Source organism: Pan paniscus, chromosome 8 (genome assembly GCF_029289425.2).
Source record: "Pan paniscus chromosome 8, NHGRI_mPanPan1-v2.0_pri, whole genome shotgun sequence".
NCBI lineage: Eukaryota > Metazoa > Chordata > Mammalia > Primates > Hominidae > Pan > Pan paniscus.
In genome coordinates, this window is record NC_073257.2 from 113,533,500 (window position 1) to 113,553,645 (window position 20,146).

The window sequence follows — 20,146 nt, forward strand, 5'->3', positions numbered from 1 at the left end:
TTTTGTCTTGCATTTCTGAAATCCCAAACTGTAAAACCATGAAGATTTTTCTCTTTGGAAAAATAGTAGGACACCAAAAAATGACCAAAAAGTCATTTCATTGGAAGCTTCCTTTCTTTCCCACTAAGCCACTTGGGATGGGATACAAACCTTTCAGAAGAATGATAAGAAAGGTCACAAATTTGCAAATACACTTGACAGTGGTATATATTCCTGATTTAATGGCTGGGTGACCCATCTTACTTCAGGCTTTCATTTCTCCACAGTACCTGTGCCAGGTGCTAGACAACTGCTAGCTGCTGACTTGAGGTACCTGCAAGTCCAGTTACTAGAGAAAACCAACTTCCCATCCCACCCCCAATATTCTGCTATCCCTCTGTGGAAAAGCCAAAGAGCTTAGACCCTGATGATAACTTGCTCGGAATCTGCAGGGAGGGAGATAAAAATGAGCTGCCTCCTATAGGTGCTCAGTGAGTTCATAAATCACAGGTCACCCAATCACCAGGGAGGTCCCTGTCCACTAGGCAAAGGGATTAGGCCTCCATTAGGGATGAGGTCTACCAACCAGAAGAAGATATCCTGCGATTTGGGTTTTTTTGTTTGTTTGTTTTTTCCTGTTTTTATCCTGTATATTTAAAGTCCTAGGTACCCCAGGAAGGTTGGACTAAGCATAGACTTGTAGTGAAAGCAAAGGACAGGCTGGGAGGAAAAAAGCAAAAATTCTGGGCCTTTGATGAAGTCACAACAAGCATTGATTTGAGATGATTGAGATTTTCTACCCCCTGCTCTTGGGTATAAACTCTCCCATCACAAAACAGTATCTTTTCTCAGCTTTCCTGAGAACACTAAATACCAGATAATTTGATTGACTAGACAGAACTTAGGTAAGTCACTTCCTTGAGCAAGCACCCTGGATCAGAGTTTTCTGGGGACTGATTATACTTTGGACATGAGCTCCGGGGCTGCAGCAGTGGCAACAGGAAAAGGAGTCAGAACTGTACAGCCAAGTTCATTATCTCAGTCGATAATCTTTCATGGACAGAACCAGCGCCTTGCCTGGACAGAAGTTAATGTGCATCCAACCAGGCCCAATTAAGGCCACACTCACCCCAGCCTTTCCCCGGCCCATGAGGAGAAGATCCTGTGTATGCTGGAAAACAAGTTTTGTCAGACCTTTACCCTGTGTCTGCATTCTACCATTTTACCCTTTTAATACATAAGTTAAAATAGTCAAATATCAGATCTCCCAGAAAGTCAGGTTTTCTGATCAGTATTGTTCCTGTCATTCCCAATTCCTCAATCTTAGTCTGAGAAGGGAGGTTCCCATCCCCACCAGAGCTCTTCCCACCTCCTTTTTATCATCAAGGAATGAGGCTTCTAAGTGCCCTCTCACTAGTCCATCTCTCCCTCTCCTCTACCGTGCTCCAAATTCTGCTTTAAATCCCTGGGTGCTCCACAAAGTTACCAAGAGCAATTCCTGCTTCTTCCTCCACCATAAATACAATTATATTTTTAAAGGAAAAAGGCAGCCCAGGGAATCCCCAAAGAGGCTGCTGTACTCTTCCTCTTGTAATGAAGCTAATAATGAAGCATGCTGAACTCCAATTAGTAAGAAATGCTCATTTTCTCCAGTTGAACACCCCCTATAGATACATCTAATTTGTTTCTATGATTTCATCTCTCTCCTCCATCAAGTTTGCATTTAAAGGTTATGATGTGCCATTGCCCTCCCAGCCAGGCCTTGGCAGGGCAGCCCAGGGAAGTCACAGTGCTTTCTACAATCCGGGAGCCCCAGCCTAACCATCTCTGACATGCCCCACCCACCATTATCACATCCATACACATAAACTCTGTTTCTCTCAGGCTTTTTATGAGCTGTCCACAAAATGGAAGAGAAGGAAAGGGAGGAACAACATTTGGAAATATTAAGGAAAAAAAAAAAACAGTAAAAGGAAAAAGGAGGGGTGGGTATTGCTGGGAGTGCCTATTTCCCAATGAAAGAAATGTCCTCTGAAACAGAGTGACCCAAAGCAGGAGCTGCTTCTTACTGATGGGTTCCTTTGGGATTTAGGCCCCTCAAAGACCTTGGAGCTCCAGCTTCTTTCTCCTTGTCAGGCCTGGCAGTGTGACTGGCGCCAATTCCCAAGACAGTCTGAAGGATGCCAACAGCAGCACAGAGGAGCCCCTGTGCTTGGTGAACCTTGGCAGAATGCCTCCCCAGGGCCACCTCATCTCAGCGGCCAGCCTGCATCTCTGCCTTCCGATCCATATGGAAAGTGAAGACACAGCCCCTTTCTAAAAGCCTGATTCCAGATGATGGCCCCCAGCCCCAGGACCACACGGATGCCAGAGCTACAGCCTGGCCATGGTTGGGGGCCTGGAGGCCTTCATCCACTGACTTCCTGACTCCAGGTACTCGAAGTTTTGCTCTCCCCAGAAGCAGAGCAGACCACACCCAGGCTGAGGCTCCCCAGAGTCTCCTTCTCCTTGAGTCATGCATAGGCATCTTGTCTCGCCGCAAGACTCAGGGTTTGAGATAAGGTACCCACCCAGAACCCATCCCCAGGCTCCTGGCACAAGGCTATACTGCAGCAAGGTGAGTGGTAAAGACAGAAGACAGCCTGCTCATTGGTCCTTGGTGGCTCTACCTGTGACCATGTCCAGTTCTCCTCACTGGGGAAAATGCCTCCACTTAGGCCCTAGTTCCTAGGGACATTCCCCTTCAACTGCCTGAGATGAGCATTTGTAATTTCCTGAAGCTCCCCCAGACACTCTGCCTCTTTTCTGTCTGGTCTCTATTCTCTCCTGACCCTTAATGATTGCAGAGTAGTCTCTGCAGCTGATCTGTGCTCTAGCACCCCTCCTGCCTGCCCCCACCTCCCCCAGAGCCCTGCAAGCAAGGCCCTGCTTTGGCTCCCTGAGGCTCACAATCTGTGCTCCTGCCAGACCCAGTCACAAGGGGGGTTTAACTCACTTCAAGCTGGCAGCCCTATGGGGTAGAACTAACCGCCCCCCTCAAGGGGTGGTGGGGTGCCAAGCAAGTGTGTGCTCGAGCATCCCAAGGTGTCTTGTTTTCTAGGCACCCTACAGTGGTCTGTGACAGACACATGGATGGGGGAATCCTTTGCCAGCCAGAGTTGGCATCTCATCCTACCTCTCAAATCTGCCACCAGCCTCTAGGGCCGAAGACCCTCCAAGAAGAAAAAGCCCTGCAAGACAAAGACTTGAGGCCCCCCAGCCTGGCCTCCCAGCCCAACACAGGCCCGCATTAAAATCAACACTCCGTGAACACACAAAACTGACAGGGCAGAGGGGGAGCACACATCGGATACAAAGATCGGGCTCTCGAGAGACGCGGCCTGTTGGTCTCCCATGTTAGCTCCAAGTGACTAAGCGCAGGGTGGGAAATAACGCCACTATGCCGGCAAATCTCCCGCCTGGGCCCTGAGTTCGGCAGCCTTTTCACGGGGAAGATGCCTCTGCCTGGAAAAAAATGCAAGCATTGTGTGGGGACCATTAATGCATGCGCCTCTGCACATTCCTTCGAGAAACAGGAGCACACCAGTCTCTGAGCCCCCAGCTCTGTCCCCCAGGGATTGTACAGGCCTGGAACACACTGCACATGCCACCTGGTCCTTCCCCCCAGGCCCCAGCTCTGTGAGCGGTGGGAAGGGGCCCGCCAAACACCCTGGCTTCATTGTGCCCCAGAAAGAGGGGACTAATTACTCGCCTACACTCTGGAGCGCCCAGAGAGAAAACAGAGGCCAGTGGGGTGGAGAGGGTGGGAAATGGGTGGGGGGTGAAAGAAGGGAGAGAAAGCCACAGGATACATTTCAAAGTTTCTCTAGCAATTTGGGGGTGGGAAAAGAAAGCCTGGTCCTGACGTGAAATCATACAGAGGTCAGGGCTGGGTCTCCCACCGTTGTGAGAAAGTGGTGAATCAGGGACGGTTTATCAAACAATCATTTTTTTCTTTTGAAACCAGGAGGCAGCAGCTTGGACAATTCTGCAGATGTGCTTGATGAGTTAGGGACAAAAATGGCCCTTCTCTGCCCCCCTCCTTCCCTCCCTCTATAAGGGCTCCCATCGGGGGTTGCTTCTCCCTCCACTGCCTCCCGGGCCCTCCCCTCCCTTCTTCAGTGGTCAGCTGAGACCCCCACCCACTGCTTGCTTTTGTACTCTTGGCCTTTGGACATACTGACAGGGGCCTTTATGAGACCCCAATCAAGACCCCCATGTCACAGGTACCTAGTAGAGACACCAGACCTTTTCAAACAAGGGACAACAAGGAAAATCGGCTGGCCCATTGTCTCTCCTCTGTGCTAAGTGAGATGAAAGGGGGCCGCGGCCCTCTCCCTGCAGCCCGCCTGCCAATCACCTCTAGTTATTAAGGTCACAATGTGTAAATTCTTTTGACCTGCACCTAATCAAAGATTCACCGGCCCTTTCAAATCCGAATGGGGAGGAGGGGAGAGATTCCCTCCCATAAACCCAGCAAACTCTCCCTCAATAAAATTTCTCTCTCTGATTCCTTCTTTGCTTCCCATCTCCACCCCCTCGCTTCTCCTCACTCCGCCCTCCTCACCACCAGCTTCAAACACAAATGACAAGCCCTGTGGAATTACTATCCCCAAAATCCGAGGACTTGAAAGTTTTTAGTTATATCTCTTTAAAAAAAAAAAAAAAGTTTTCAGACAGCCATAGCTGCCCAAGCAAGCCCTGAACCTGAGCAGCTCCTATGGCTCTGATGCTAAACCTCTCCAAATGGCAACATCCGTGGTCAGTAGCTTTTTTCTTGATTCTAAATCAGTCTCTCTTGCTTCGCCCTGGATACCAGTACACATGGAGGAACAACTGGGATCCACAATATTCCCTCACTTTGTCACTTACCATCTCTAGCTCAGTTGCTGACCCTCCAAATCCCACTGCCTGGTTTTGTGAGCTGAGGGGGGAAAAATTACCAAGCCCAAAGTAGGCAACCCTCAAGAAGAAAAAAATAATAATAATGACAGGGTAGAACAATAAAAAACACAACAAGAGCCAGAGGAAAGAACTAGAAAAAAAAGGCAAATTTATTATAGTTTGAAAACAAAATGCTAAAATCAAGCAAGGAAAAGAAAATGCTTATAAATCTCCATGCATCAACATTAGGGGTATACATTTTTACCTTATTGGTGGTATCTATCAATCAGAATAGGGAAAAGGCATAATAAGCAAGGCAGAGATAAATTCATTTATGTAAGTTGCCCCCGAATTACTCATTTGTCCACCATCTACTCTGGCTGGCTGATCTACTCTTCTCCAGGCTCCTAGTTTTCCTCCTGCCTCTGATTGGACATGTTGGCTCTTTGTTTCTCCTTGCTCCACTGTCTTTATTTCTGAATTGTCCTTTGGTGCTAATCCCTCACATTATTTCAACTGTTGTCCCTAAGCTGAGGCCTTCTACATCTCAACCCCATGTGTGAGTTCCAGGCAACCATTCCTGGGCTGTCTCTGGCCATTGCCACCTGACTGTCCCATAAAACAAAATTCAGTCTTCTCAAACCCAGTGCCTCCTCCATCATCAGGCTCAGAGAGGTACTCGTCTCTTCCCTCTCTCCCTGACGTGCAGTCATGTCTGACTACTGATTTTTTCCTACATAGTTTTCCTGAATGAAAGTTGTCTTCCCACTGTCCCTACGAGTCTGGTCCCTTCCTGCTAACAAAGTGTATTCCTGGAAAAGAACAGCCTGTCTCTCTCCTCCAAAGAATCCTATATGCTGTAGCACAACATAAACCATTTAACTGCTTCAATCTGGCCCAAAACAGTCCAAAGTTCCCTATTTTCCTCAAGTTAAAGTCAAACTCTGCTCTTCAACACCCTCCAAAACTAGACTCCAAATTTCCCCTCCAGCGAGCCAGACTTGTCCACTCTGAACTCCCAAACCTACCTTTAGCTTCCCCATCTCTTTGTATGCCTTTGCTCAGACCAGTCCCCTTGCTTGAAGTTCCCTTATGCAATTTCAATACAGGCATCATGTAAGTCCCACTTCAACTTCCATGTCATCCATGAAGCTCTTCTGACTTAATAACAAGGCTACAGCTTTCCTCTGATTTCCTGTCAATAACCCCAGTAGTTGCTAGCACTTACACTGCATATATAACCAAATAAATTATCGTTTCAGTACATGCATTGTTTCCGCAATTGCACTATAAGCTCCTACACGGTAAAAACAAACAGTCTCTTGTGTTTCATACTTCCCATGTGATCTTGCACACAGCAGCATTCAATACATCCATAAGACAGGCACTCGGGGCCAGGCGCAGTGGCTCACGACTGTAATCCCAGCACTTTAGGAGGCCAAGGCAGGTGGATCACGAGGTCAAGAGATCGAGACCATCCTGGCCAACATGGTCGAACCCCATCTCTACTAAAAATGCAAAAATTAGCCAGGTGTGGTGGCATGCATCTGTAATCCCAGCTACTTGGGAGGCTGAGGCAGGAGAATCACTTGAACCCTGGAGGCGGAAGTTGCAGTGAGCCGAGATTGCACCACTGCACTCCAGACCGGCGACAGAGCGAGGCTCCGTCTTAAAAAAAAAAAAAAAAAAAAAATCCAAAGCTTATATTATCCTTTTAAAAAATTCTAGTATGTTTACTTATTTCTTTCCCCAAAAAAGGTCCCAAGCATGAAACCATGTTTAATGATACAAAAGCAAATGTAAGGGAAGATCTTCTGAAAGTGTTAGAAATGTTCTCAAATGGAATTGTGGTGATAGTTGCACAACTTTATAAATTTTCTAAAAATCATGGAATTGTACACTTAAATTGTACATTTTAAATGGGTAAATTTTATGATATATAAATTCTACTTCAATAAGGCTATTTAAAAATAGAAAGTAAATGTAGGTCTATACATCCTTAATTTTAAAAATTACGTAAGAAAAAAAGGGAGTATTCTCTCCATAGCTGCCTGATATTAAAATAGACATTTAAATGTAATTTGTTTTTTCTAATTATAAAATAGGACCATTATAAAAAATTTAAATACATTAAAAGTAAAAAGTAAGTAAATATCAACAGAAATCCACCATATAAGAAAAAACCCTGAAGAGATATTTAAATAAACTGTCACACTATTTTCTGACCTTTTTTCATTCCACAATCTGCTATGACATCTTTTGGGTCCATAAATGTACATCTGTATCATCCTTTTAATGGCTACATAGCATTTTATTGAGGGAACGTAGTATAAAATATTTTATCAGAACCCTACTAATGGATATTTATGGTTTCTTTTGGTTTTGTTACTTTTTTGAGACAGACTCTTGCTCTGTCACCAAGGCTAGAGTGCAGTGGCACGATCTCAGCTGACTGCAGCCTCGATCTCCTGGGCTCAAGCAGTCCCCCCACCTCAGCCTCTTGAGTAGCTGGGACTACAGGAGCATGTCACCATGCCTGGCTAATTTTGTTTTTAGATTTTTTTGTGGAAATGGGGTCTCACTCTGTTGCCCAAGCTGGTCTTGAACTCTTGGGTTCAAGTGAACCTCCTACCTCAGCCTCCCAAAGTGCTGGGATGACAGGTGTGTGCCACCATGCCTGGCCTATTTATGTGTTCTTAATATAAGTCTTTGTACATATATCTTGCAGAATTGTCTGGTTATTGCCTTACAATGAATTCCTAGAAGTGGAATTTCTGTGTCAAAAGGTTTTCATGTTTTAATTTTGATACTCATTGACAACCTAATGCAATTTAAAAACTCTAACTTTTCCTCTTTTTATTCTTGAACTCATCCTTACCAGCCTGCAAAGAAGGATTTTCCGGACCAAAGACTTCTAACAACTGGAAGAATCCTTTGAATAATTTGGGTTTTTTTTCCTATTAATTTTTGTAAATTCTCAACCACAGCTCACCCTGGATACTAGTAAGAGTCCAACTGGCAGGGAAAGAACACTTCAGAGGCATTAACACATGTGTGTCTTCCTCTTTGCCAAATGTTACAAATCTCACCATCATGCCCAGCTGACCCTTCTCTTAGGTCATTTACCATAGGACCCCACCCTAATCACTCACTTGTTCTCTTCTCATTCAGGCACAGGAGGAAAGACCCACGTTTCTCTAGGACAGCTAAAGCTGCAGCTGCAACAAGGCGGAAAATAGCAGGAGAAGGAAACACCCTGCATGAGTCGAGTCCTTGGGAGAAAGAGACAGTGAGTCTCGTGCTCTGGACTGGACCCTCTCCAGCCCGGAAGGGCCATGATGCCGTAAGTCTGGGATGAGGAGCATGTGCTAAGCAGTGGCTGATTACATCTGGACAGCATCCTAGTGGGAGACTGCTCCTGAAACTCAAGTTCTGACCAGGCACCACAGCTTGGACCCAGGGCAAGAATCAAGCTAATTTCTCTTTCAAAATTCCCCAATCAATGAAGAAGTGAGGAAGGAACACTCATGGTGGGGACAGGCAGAAAGGGTACATTTCACTTTACCTCACACATCTCAGCTTTTTCTTCAGCCAATGCATGTCACCTGCGCACTGAAACCCCACACAAAGGAAGCGAAGAAGCCCCCACAGTTCCATAGTATTCTCTACTACTTGGGTATATTTACACTGGAAAAGCTCACCCTCCACACTGCCTTTTGGCCTGTTTTTGTGTCTTCTTGTCTAGCTCAGCAGCTAGAAAGAAACCAGTCTGAAGCTTCTCACCTGATCACTTGCTATGCCAACATAATCAAAGTGGTGGTCACCCCATGCTTATCCTATTGGCCAGTATCCCCAAAGCATCCAGAGGCAACACAGACATAAGTGTCTCCAGCCTGGAACCAGAAAGTCACACCTCTCTAGAGGTGTGGGAAATTGAGAGAGGAAAAAGGCCTGGTGGCCTCACATTCTACTTCATCAAGCCTACCCGCTGATCTTAAGAGAGAACACATAAATGAGCCTTGGCTTTAACACCTTCTCAAAGCAGGCAAGCTCCTGCCTTCAAGAGGCATGTTCTTTAGCCCACATGTGGAGGCTCCAGTCCCCAGGACCAATGTGTACATTTTCTAAAGCACACTGACTTTGGATGGGGCTACTGTTTCCCAGCCTGCTGTGAAAACCAAAATACTATGCCATGACTACCATGGCCATTGTTCTAAAAGCTGGATTATGGCTTTGCTGTGGGAAAGAGCGGAGGAAGAGGCAGCAGGGCAAGCTAAGCAGGCCCAGAGACGAGCCTGAACACAAGTACATGGAAAACATGGGGGTGGGAAGGTCACAGCAAAACATGCTCTAACATTATTTTAATATCCTATAAGGTTCTCTCTTGTTACTTGAAATTCTCTTCTGCAAATTAAGACCCTGCTGAAGATTTTGGATGTTATCACATCCCAACTGGCACCCCACCTGTCCCCCCTACACTTTTCTGTGCCCATTTATGTTTTCAATTTGCATTGAAAACCATGAAAAGGAAAGCTTCTACAGAAAGCAATTTCCTGGGCCAGCAGCTCCTGGACTAATATTCCCTTTGCAATTACCATGGCTTCTGCATGCACATAGTCACTTCCCTCCTCCCTCCAATCCTCCCGCCCTTGTCAGCACCTCAGATAGGCCTGAGCCAAGCCTATATGACAGGATCCCACAGACCATGTTACCCATTACTCCCTGTGGAAAATGTCCTGGCCCAAGAGAGGAGTAAGAACAAGCTTGGAAATGAGGCAAGGGTCTTGGGTAATCATTTTACTAGGGCACCCCAGAGGCAGAGGGATTTCATCTGAGGCACACAAGCACACAACTCTTACATGAGACAAGAAATAAAACGCCTGCTTCCAAAAGCTCACTATCTGGCCAGGCACGGTGGCTCATGCCTGTAATCCCAACACTTTGGGAGGCCAAGGTGGATGGATCACCTGAGGTCAGGAGTTCGAAACCAGCCTGGCCAACATGGTGAAACCCCATCTCTATTAAAAATACAAAAATTAGCTGGGTGTGGTGATGCTTGCCTGTAGTACCAGCTACTTGGGGGGCTGAGGCAAGAGAATCACTTGAACCCGGGAGGTGGAAGTTGCAGTGAGCTGAGATCATCATCACGCCACTGTAGTCCAGCCTGGGCAACACAGCGAGACTCTGTCTCAAAAAAAAAAAAAAAAAAAAAGCTCACTATCTGAAACTTCTAAAGAGTCTTGTTCAAGAAACTGCTAGAGAGGCACAGGGATTAGCAGATGTCCAATCTGTAGTCAGAGATCTTTTAGTACTAGTCTGAAGGAAGAGCCAAAAATATTCATTGATCTGCTGATGCATGTATTCTTTATTGTCATCATGTGTAAAATTCTAGTCAGCAAAGCAAAATTCAGTATCAACACAACCTTTATGATTCATAGGGTCTCTATAGCCAGCTTCCCACATCAACAGTGTCAACATATTCTACTAGTGTACAACATGGTGCCTATTCTCTTTCTCCATGGTATGAGGAAAATTCCCTAGCTCTTAATCCCAAGCTTCTAACTGCCAAATGGCACTACCGTAACGATGAAACTCACTAAGACTCACTGATTTAGAGAAACTGTCATGGGCAACAGAATTCCTATTCTTGGGCCTTAAGCCCATTATCAAGTGGAGCCATGTGTGATTGTCCTGAACTCAGAGAAGAAATATAGCTGGCACCATGTACTGCCGCTTGGAAGTCCTGGGGACCAGGACTCTGGTACATAGAAAGGGAGAGGGAGGCCTATTTAAAAATTAAAAAAATGGTTTGAGGCCGGGCATGGTGGCGCACATCTATAATCCCAGCACTTTGGGAGGCCAAGGCAGGTGGATCATAAGGTCAGGAGTTCAAGACCAGCCTGCCCAACATGGTGAAACCCCGTCTCTACTAAAAACACAAAAATTAGCCAGGCGTGGTGGCATGCGCCTGTAATCCCAGCTACTCAGGAGGCTGAGGCAGGACAATTGCTTGAACCCAGGAGGCGGAAGTTGCAGTGAGCCGAGATCGCGCCACTGCACTCCAGCCTGGGCAACAGTGCAAGACTTCGTCTGGGTGGCAGGGGGGAATGGTTTGAAATGAAAAAGAAAATGAGGAAGGTAAGACTTGATTCTAGATACTGAAATCTGAAAATCTGCTCCAAGTGGCCTGAGAGCCACCTAATTGCAGGAGGATGGAGTGATCCTTCTACCTGTGATATGACCCCCCTCCACATAAAAACATACATTCTGTTACTAATCCAGCCACAACCTCATTATTGCCTTTTTTACTCATTCTCATTAGAAACCCCTACCCAGCCCCTAGTCTACTTACAAGAGTAAGCTCCATTGGCTCAAAAAACTAAAAGCACAGATTTTTCATGAAGATCCCTCTTTTGACTGATCTGAGTGTTACAGCTAACAGGTGGGGAAATCTTCTTAAATATACGAGTATTATCATGACAAGGCCACTGGAACGGATCAGTGCCATAAGTCAGACAGGGCTACAAGTTTCCGCTCTACCATCAGGTTCCTCTTTAGCCTTGACAGATCAAACCCCAAGCCGAAGCAGGCTATAGAGATCAGTTCAGTCTCCAAGCCAAAGGTCTTCACAGTGAGGGACCAAAGCAGCCCTGGCTGGGCCTCTGTCGGCCCGTGTCCCAGATTAATCACCACCAGGAGGGGCCTGGACACCAGCCTGCAATCTGAGCCCAAGCAGCACCTGCAGAGGGGTTGCCCCAGCACCTCCCTCACTCCCCTTCGGCAAGACCCCAGGGCATGAGGGTGTCCACCTGTTCACAAGGTTACCTGACATAGAAGGGCAAAACACTCAGCCATCTTGAACCCTGCAGATAAGTCATGGATGGTTTGAGTGGCTTAGTGGAGGAAGGAGGAAAGATGCAGTGACTCGTGCAGTAAAGTCCAGGCTCCAAGGGAAAGGAAACTCTCAGTCTCTGAACAGAAAGAGAGAAAGATCCCAATGCTCCTCTCTTCACTGTCCAGAGAAGAAAGCTACCTAGAGACCAGTGGTGGGAAAACTAAGCCCTCAGAGGTTATGAAGCAATGAGATGCTTCATGTGTGTCTAGTACACATTCTTGTCATCTACAGATCAACAGGGTGCTGATGGGAAGGAGACCAGAGCAGGGATGTCTTTTCAAAACCTCCCCAAATGCTGCCAAATATTTCTGTGTGAAAGGAAGCTCAGAAACCTAAGGTTGTAGTAGAGTTTCTTCTGAATGCATAGATCTGGAAGAATAGCTTTATCAAATTCAATCAGTAAGCTATTTCCAACAAGGTACATGCAGAGCTAGTGACTAAGTATGGTATGCATACACATATCCATGTTAGAATACACTTTTTAGGACCAAAGGACCCTACTGTAATTACAAATTCTCAGATGGTAATCCCATTTATTTTATTACTTCTCCAAGAGTCAGTGGGGTAGGTGGAAGTATTTGTGAGGCTAAAATATAATAATAATAATCAAAAGGAGGAAGATAAGCATGGAAATCTGTATCTTAGAATAGTCTGTCCCCGGCCCTAACTTGTAATATAAGGAGAAATCACTTGAATGGACTGCACCCTTTCCTACCTGCCCCATGGCCCAAAGGAAGGAAGGGTGGGAGGGGTCGGAGTCAGATTGAAGTGTGTGTCCCTTGAAAAGCTGAGAAAGCACAGGTCAGATAAGAGGAGAAAGAGCTCCTACACAGCACCTTCATTTGAGGAGTAACACCGACATCCTGACTATTACATCTTGTACCTCCAAAACTCCAGCTCCAGGAATTCCCTTTGAACCTCCGACTGCAACCCAGAGTTAGGATACAGCAGTGGCTACAATTACACACTTGCTTGGGAAGTTGGGGTGGGAGGGGGGATGGGTGCTGCATGTGACAGGCCATGAAAGGTCCCTGCCTATAAAACAGACTGAAAAACAAACCCTTAATTTAAATGTTAATGAAAGTGCTGTGGAGACATCAGAGGCTTCCCGGCTGCTCAGAGAACAGCTACACCAGCCACAGAATTTATGGCTCCCCTTCACCCTCCCGCCTCCCTCTCTGCCTCATCACCCACTGAAATTTAAAGACAGAAAAAAAAGAAAACTAATTTTAACATTAACTCCATGCTTCCACCTTGGGATGTGATTGCTAAATTATCTGTTGGCAGAACAGTGATCAAAGGTGGAAAAACACAGGCACGTTGCACACACAACCCAGAAAAGTCAGCAGCAGCTAAAGCAGGAAAATTCCCATTTCCCTTCCTGATGAGCAGAGTGGAAGAAAGAGTGGTGCAGGTAGGGACTGGAGCCAGGAGGTGTAGGCAGTAGGAGGAAGAGAAAGACGACTGATCCGTCCAGCGTGCTCCCAAGGCCCTGTCTCAACCTCATCTGAGAACTTACCACACTCTACTACCTATTTTACTTGTCGGTCTCTCCCATCAGACTATGCTGTCTAGTTCACTGTTGTCTCTCTAGTGACCAGAACATGGTAATGCTTAAGGAGTATCTGAAGAGAGAAAGACAGAGAGTGGAAGGTGGGTATTGAGGAGGAAGGGAGAGAGAAAGAAAGACAGAGACAGAGATGGAGAAAGAAAGAATTTAAACACTAGACTGAGCGATAGAAATGCATCCCTGTTAGCAGGGGGCCAAGTCTGGACACATCAACTCTGTATCCACAGTATTCAGCCGTCTGCAGCAGCCTCTGCTTCTACTTGTAGGGTTTCATGTAAGTCGGCTCTTGACAAGTGGGCCAATCGTGCTGGCCAAGGAAGGAGCTGCTCCCACAAATGGGTTCTGGGCCAGCCAGGGCTCGGAGAGTGCTGGTCTCAGCCCAGCAGCTCAGCACATGAGCCTCCCTGTGCCTATCCTGCCCTGGGTAATGGCAGAAATCCAGGGTCTTGAGGAATTGAAACCCACCCCTGTGGTATTTGGTCCTTGCTACTGATGGATATGACTGTCTGAGAGGCTTGCATATGCATGGGCAATGAACTCCAGGGTGGAGGGCACTGTACTGAGATTTAGCAGGACCTGACTCCAAATCAATGACATCCCCACACTGATCCCTTTCCAATTTTAGCTTGCTGCCAGTTGAACCAGTGGGCCCACCTAGAATTACCTGGAGCTTCCATGTTTCTCTGGGTGTCATGACGCCCCTTCTAGCCATGCCAGCCCTGGGCCCTCCATGGTGTCTTTGTCCCTGCAACTCTCTCATCCAGGGCACCACAGGCAAGAAGCTCCCTTCTCTACTCTGCAGTTTCGCAAAGGGGGACACCAAGCCACTCTTTGACTAGCTCTTCAGGTCTTCTTTCCCTAGACAAGACCCAGAAGAAACTACCCACTCTGCCCCTGACCCTGGGAAAGGAGAAGAGAGAGGTCCCCAAGTCAGCTACAGTCCACGCCATCAGGAGGACCAGCTACAATGCAGAGCACTATAGTCATCCACCTGAGTTTTTCCTCAAGTTATCAAGGTCAAGCATCCCCTTTACACCCAGCTGTCCACAGCCAGCCAGAAAAAGAAAAACTCAGAGGCACAATCTTTACTTTTGATTTTTCTTCCCCTAGAAGTACTCAGCGAGTTATGAAGTCCAGGGCCAAAGGACTGCGGCACCACTGGCAACCAAAAGAATCTGAACTGCAAGTTGGCTGCCTCCTTTTCCAATCTTTCAAACCTCTCTGTCAGAGAAAACTCCAGATGCAATTACCTTTCACTAAAGAAAGATGTATTTCAACAGGCCGCTGAATATGCATCTACCACACACACAACACACAGTAAACCCTGTAGCTACTGGGAACAAACACCCTCCTTTCCCCAAAACCCACCCGCTTACCGAACAGTACACAGTGATTGCTTTCCTTCCAGACGCTCCCTCACCTCTGGGAGAAATGAAGCAAGAAGGGGCAGCTCCTCCATCAAAACCCCCCAGAGGCTGCAACTCACTTTACAAATTTGAATCGGTACATTTCATGCAGACTTGGACTAATCCCCCCAAAAACAAACAGGCCACCACAGCAAGCAAAGTTACACAAAATTATATTGTATATTTAATAACACAGCTAAGTCAAGTTTCTACACCTATACCACTCATATATTTCCCTAATGACAGAAGCGGGAGAGAAGGGATTAAAACCCAAGTGTCATGGGAAGCCTTCCTGACCACACTCTCTCACACGATAGCAAGTGTCCTTTGGAGACAGGGAAAGGGTTTTGCTAAGCACCTTTTTTTTCTTGGAGGGCAATACATATGGTGTCTGCAGAGGGACGAGGAGCTGTGGGCGCCTCTCCCTTCCCCTCCCAGGCAAACAGGGTATGTAGATCTATAGATTCACTTCACCACATGCCCCCCATGGGTGGCTTGGAGGGGACCCTGAAAGCTGAAGATCTATATGCATTCACACTCCTGGAATGGTGCAAGCATTCACAGCTACCTGAGTGAGCCCAAGCCTCAATCATATGCTGCCTTCTCCCACCACTCCCTGTCTCAACTCTGGCCTTCAGGAAGAGAGAATGTTCACAGGTCCCCACAGAGCCTTTTATGGGCCACAGCTACCATCCAAGATGCTGGTGAATAAGGCACAGCAATGACCAAAGGCCTGCTTGTCCCTCAGCACACAGGACATGGGAACAGGCTAGGGAACTGGGTACAAACTACTCCTCTTCTGCCCCATTCCACATATGGCCCTGCATTGATCTTCCCTGGGCCTCAATTTTTGCCTTTCCCCAGAAGAGAATGACACTCCCCCTTCCTCCCCAACCAGGGACAGACTAGGTTAAGGCACTTAGTATAATCTGGCAATCATTACAGCCATGTGCCTATCATCTCCCCACCACTGAATAAGATCCTTGGGGAAGCTGACACGTATCAAGTGTTCAGTAAATACACAAGGAGTGAGGTGAAAGGGTGAGAAGGGAAGAGATGGAAAGTCAAAAGGAATGAAGTTAAGTGTTTAGTATTTCTACATTTCCTCATACTTTAGTATTTACTGTATTCAGCTGGAAATAATTTTTAAATGGCAATAAAACATATTACACATTTTTTTAAATCTGCTTTTTGGCCAGGCATAGCTGCTCACACCTGTAATCTCAGAACTTCAGAAGGCCAAGGTGGGAGGATCACTTGAACCCAATAGTTCAAGTGATATATAATTGTGCCACTGCACTCCAGGCAAGACCCTGTCTCAAAAAAAAAAAGAAAGAGTCTGCTCTTCTGTGTTACTCTTGGGAAGTTGCTCAGAATTCCATGTGACCTCAGGAGGTTGTATCTCTGAGGCCTGTGAGCTGAAGGTATTCCTGCCCCATAATTATACTCAGACATATGCCCCTCCACCCCAGGCACGCCTCCAGCATCTCATTCCTGGGCCATCTTAACCTGTCCTTCTATCAATCATCCAACAACTCCAGGTGAGACCTCCTCTACAGGAGAAGGGCTTCTTTTCCAAGTCATGAATCTTAAAAACAGGATTACCGGTGTTGAACAATAAGATGGGTAGAAGGGTATGAGAGAGGCAGAAGAAATGGTCCTTGCCTGCCACTTTCCTTTGGAGCCTGCTGGTTCTCCTTCTGTGTTTTTTGACTGACTACACATGGCTCTAAGCACATAACCAGTACTAAATATGATCCTCCATGACTCTTCACAAATCAAGAACTCAAAGTAAAGGAAGAAAGGAAAGAAGACATTTGAACACAGACAGATACTTGCTTTCTCTCAGTCGTGAGGACCTCAAATTAAGCCTCTGGATTGAGGTTTCATGTTTCATACAAGTGCCTGAGTACATACATAAGAAGAGAAGGTAGAAAAGTCCCAGCATCAGAGATAAATAAGATTAATATATCTGACAAATTATTTTAAATAGAAGAAAGAGATAAATTGAGAAAAGAGCTGTGCTAGGTCTCCTAACTGTCCAGGTTCCTCCTAACTGCATAAGGGAGCAACAAAGGGTTGAGAAATTGGCAGGTAAACCAGGAGTACTTGCCCTAGGGCCAGTACACTGGCTGCCACATCCCCTCATATTCTCCATGAGGAGTCCAGGGTCATATCATATTAGTGACACTGACAACCATACTCAACAGGAATGGTGGCAGGGAGGGGAACTGAAGGTGGTCATTGAGGGCAGGAACACTACAGGGGGAAGAGAGATTCCTACTGAGTCCCCACCTCAAGAAGACTGCAAAAGAGCAGGGAAACTTCCTGGGGCCAGAAGGAGCCCAGGAAAAGGGTACAGACTTGACAGCAGTTGAAGCCACTAAGCAAATGCTACACCAGGCAAGAAAGGATTCTCGTTGACATTACATTATAGCCCTTTTTGAGGATCACTTGAGGCCAGGAGTTCATAATCAGCATGGGTGATAAAGTGAAACCCTGTCTCAATATGCATAACACATATATTACAGCCCTTTTAGCTTTTCAGAGTATTAATATTTTCATATAGATTATTTCAGGTCATCTTCACAATAATCTAGTAAGGTCTGTAAAGGAAATAGTATTCATATTTAATATGAGGAAACTGAGGCTGGGAGCGGGAATGACTTGCCTGAGGCCACACTGCTAGTTGAAGGCAAAACAGAACTCATCTCCCAGACTGCTTTGAAGAACAGACCCTGAGGCTGGGAGGCAGTGTCTCTCAAGACTGAGAAAATGGCTGAGTTTATTGAAAGGTTCAAATTCAAGGTCACATTGAGAAGAAATGGATCTAATAATGAGGTAAAAAGACCCTATCCCAGTATATTCTTTGGGTAAGAGAAAAAGAGGCAGAGATAACACCGGCATACACTCTGGTCATCTAGTGTAAAGACAGAATCTCAAACACAAACTATTTTTTAAAAGACTCCAAGACCTCAATTCTGGAGTTAGGGGAAGACCATCTTAAAAACTGTTGGTCAGGAGCTGACAGAGTGAAAGAATCATCCCAAGGCTGAGGTGGGAAGATGGCTTGAGCCCAGGAGTTCAAGACCAGCCTGGGTAACACTGTGAGACCCCTCTCAAAAAATCATCCCAGGGCCAAGAAGAGGACAGGAAGACCCTGAAGATGAATGGGAAGAAAACATAAGGCCTAGGTCTTCACCAAAGATGAGACACATCGAGGCCTTAGCAGAGGGTCTGGCACAGAGCAGATGACTACTAAATGTTAGCTGCTAGTAGTAGTGGCAGTCATGTAGTAGCAGTAATAATGCCAGAAAGCTAGGCCCTTCCCCAAAGTCAGTCTCCAAGTTGTGGCCAAAAAACCCAAAATCAGTTTACTGTAATCTTAAATGCTTCTTAATGATGAGGGCAGACTCTGTCCTCAACCTCTTTTATTGACACCATCTTCAATAGTTGTTGTGCCCTATTCTGTTAAGAGGTAGCCTAACACATTCCAGAGGAGGAGGCTGGAATAGAGAAATGTGGGGTAGGGATGCAGGGCAGAGCCTGTTTGTGTTCTTTGGCTTCAATCCATATGCAGGAAGCGCACAGACCATCTCCGGCCCTGAGAGCTTCTCTCTACCACCACCTCCACTCCAGTCTCCCAAAACCAGCAGAAGTCCACAAGCAACCATTAAGGCAAAGTCACCAGCACACTTGTCATTTCTCACTGGCCATAGCACTTTCCTTCTATTCAGCCCACGGATACCCAGGTCTGGCTAACTGGCTTTAAAAAGGGCAGCATTAGGAAGAAACTGAGGAGGAGACAAAGCTCAATGGCTCCATTTTCCACTCTCCGCTCCCACACACTTAGCCTCTCCACTCCCTGCTGGTCTTTCCTTCCCTCTTTCCTACGATTGCTAGAATGATTTGTTTTGAACAGCGACAGGTTTATAGGTTAGCCGACACCTCTGCTCTGTGGAATTTTAATTAACTTCTCTCATCGTCAATATGCTAAGGAACGGGGTCTCCATTCTCCGGGGTCAGCAATGTGTTTCAGGTCCTGCTATATCAGCCGTCAAATTGAAGAATTAATGACGTGGCTAATCAGCTCTAATTCTTAGAAAGAAAAAAAATTGAAAGGGAGTTGTGGAAGGGAGTAGGAGGAGGGGTGCAGGCTCCATGGGGTGAGAAGAAAGAAGCTGAAGGGCCTAAACGAAGTGGGTAGGACCAAGTCTCTTATAAAATAAGCAACTGACTTAAACCTAATGTTGGAGGGTGGCAGCCCTACAGCTTTCACATTTCCATGTGAGTAGGGTGAAGGAAGTGGACGAAGATCCTAGGAAAATGTTGTGATAGAACAGGTACAGGAGAGTCTATGTACTCTGCTGGGGAGGAGAGGGATTCTGTCTTGGTTCCAGAGAGCCTCGAAAGCAGAAGTCGGGATGCAAACCTCACTTGTCCATAGGTAAAGTTAGAGATATAACAGTCAGGGCCAGGTGCAGTGGCTCATGCACTTTGGGAGGCCAAGATGGGAGGATCACTTGAGGCCAGGAGTTTGAAACCAGCCTGGTCAATATAGAAACACCCCATTTCTAAAACAAACAAACAAACAAACAACAGAAACAAAAAAAGAATGAAAAAAAAAAACCACCCCATTTCTAGGGCTGGGCACGGTGGCTCACAACTGTAATCCCAGCACTTTGGGAGGCCGAGGCAGGTGGATCACAAGGTCAGGTGATCGAGACCATCCTGGCTAACACAGTGAAACTCCGTCTCTACTAAAAATACAAAAAATTAGCTGGGCGTGGTGGCAGGTGCCTGTAGTCCCAGCTACTCGGGAGGCTGAGGCAGGGGAATGGTGTGAACCTGGGAGGCAGAGCTTGCAGTGAGCTGAGATGGCGCCACTGCACTCCAGGCTGGGTGACAGAGCGAGACTCCGTCTCAAAAAAAAAAAAAAAAAAACCAAACACCCCATTTCTAAATATAAAATAAAATAAATAATAATAAAAAAGAGAAGTAACAATCAGACCAAAAGGTACAGTAAAGCCATCATCAAAATTTCACACTTTTGCTACAATAATCAATGTTACTACTTCACATACATGTCTTTGTTTGAGGACCCAGCTGGATCTGGGCCCCAAGCCTCTCCTGATGACTTAAGACTGTAAGGGATACTCCAGAGGACATTTTCCAAGGGGAACAAAGCAGACATGTGAGTTGTAAGAGCAGGTTGGCTGGTGCTGTCACCTCCGAGAGGTGGTGAGAGGCCTCTGCTTTGAGAATGACCCCAGAGGACAACTGTTTCAGAAGGGACACTTCTGGCTAACAGCTGGACTCTTAGTTATATTCTCATATAGTACTCTTTCCTTAACATTTCTGAGGTTAGATGCT

The 20,146-nt window shown here is 46.3% G+C and overlaps 1 protein-coding gene across 2 annotated transcripts in view; it reads right to left on the minus strand.

Moving 5' to 3' along the window:
* FBXW4 (F-box and WD repeat domain containing 4) overlaps positions 1-20,146 on the minus strand; it is an 84,567-nt gene that overhangs the window by 36,904 nt on the left and 27,517 nt on the right. The gene's annotated exons all lie outside the window — the stretch shown is intronic.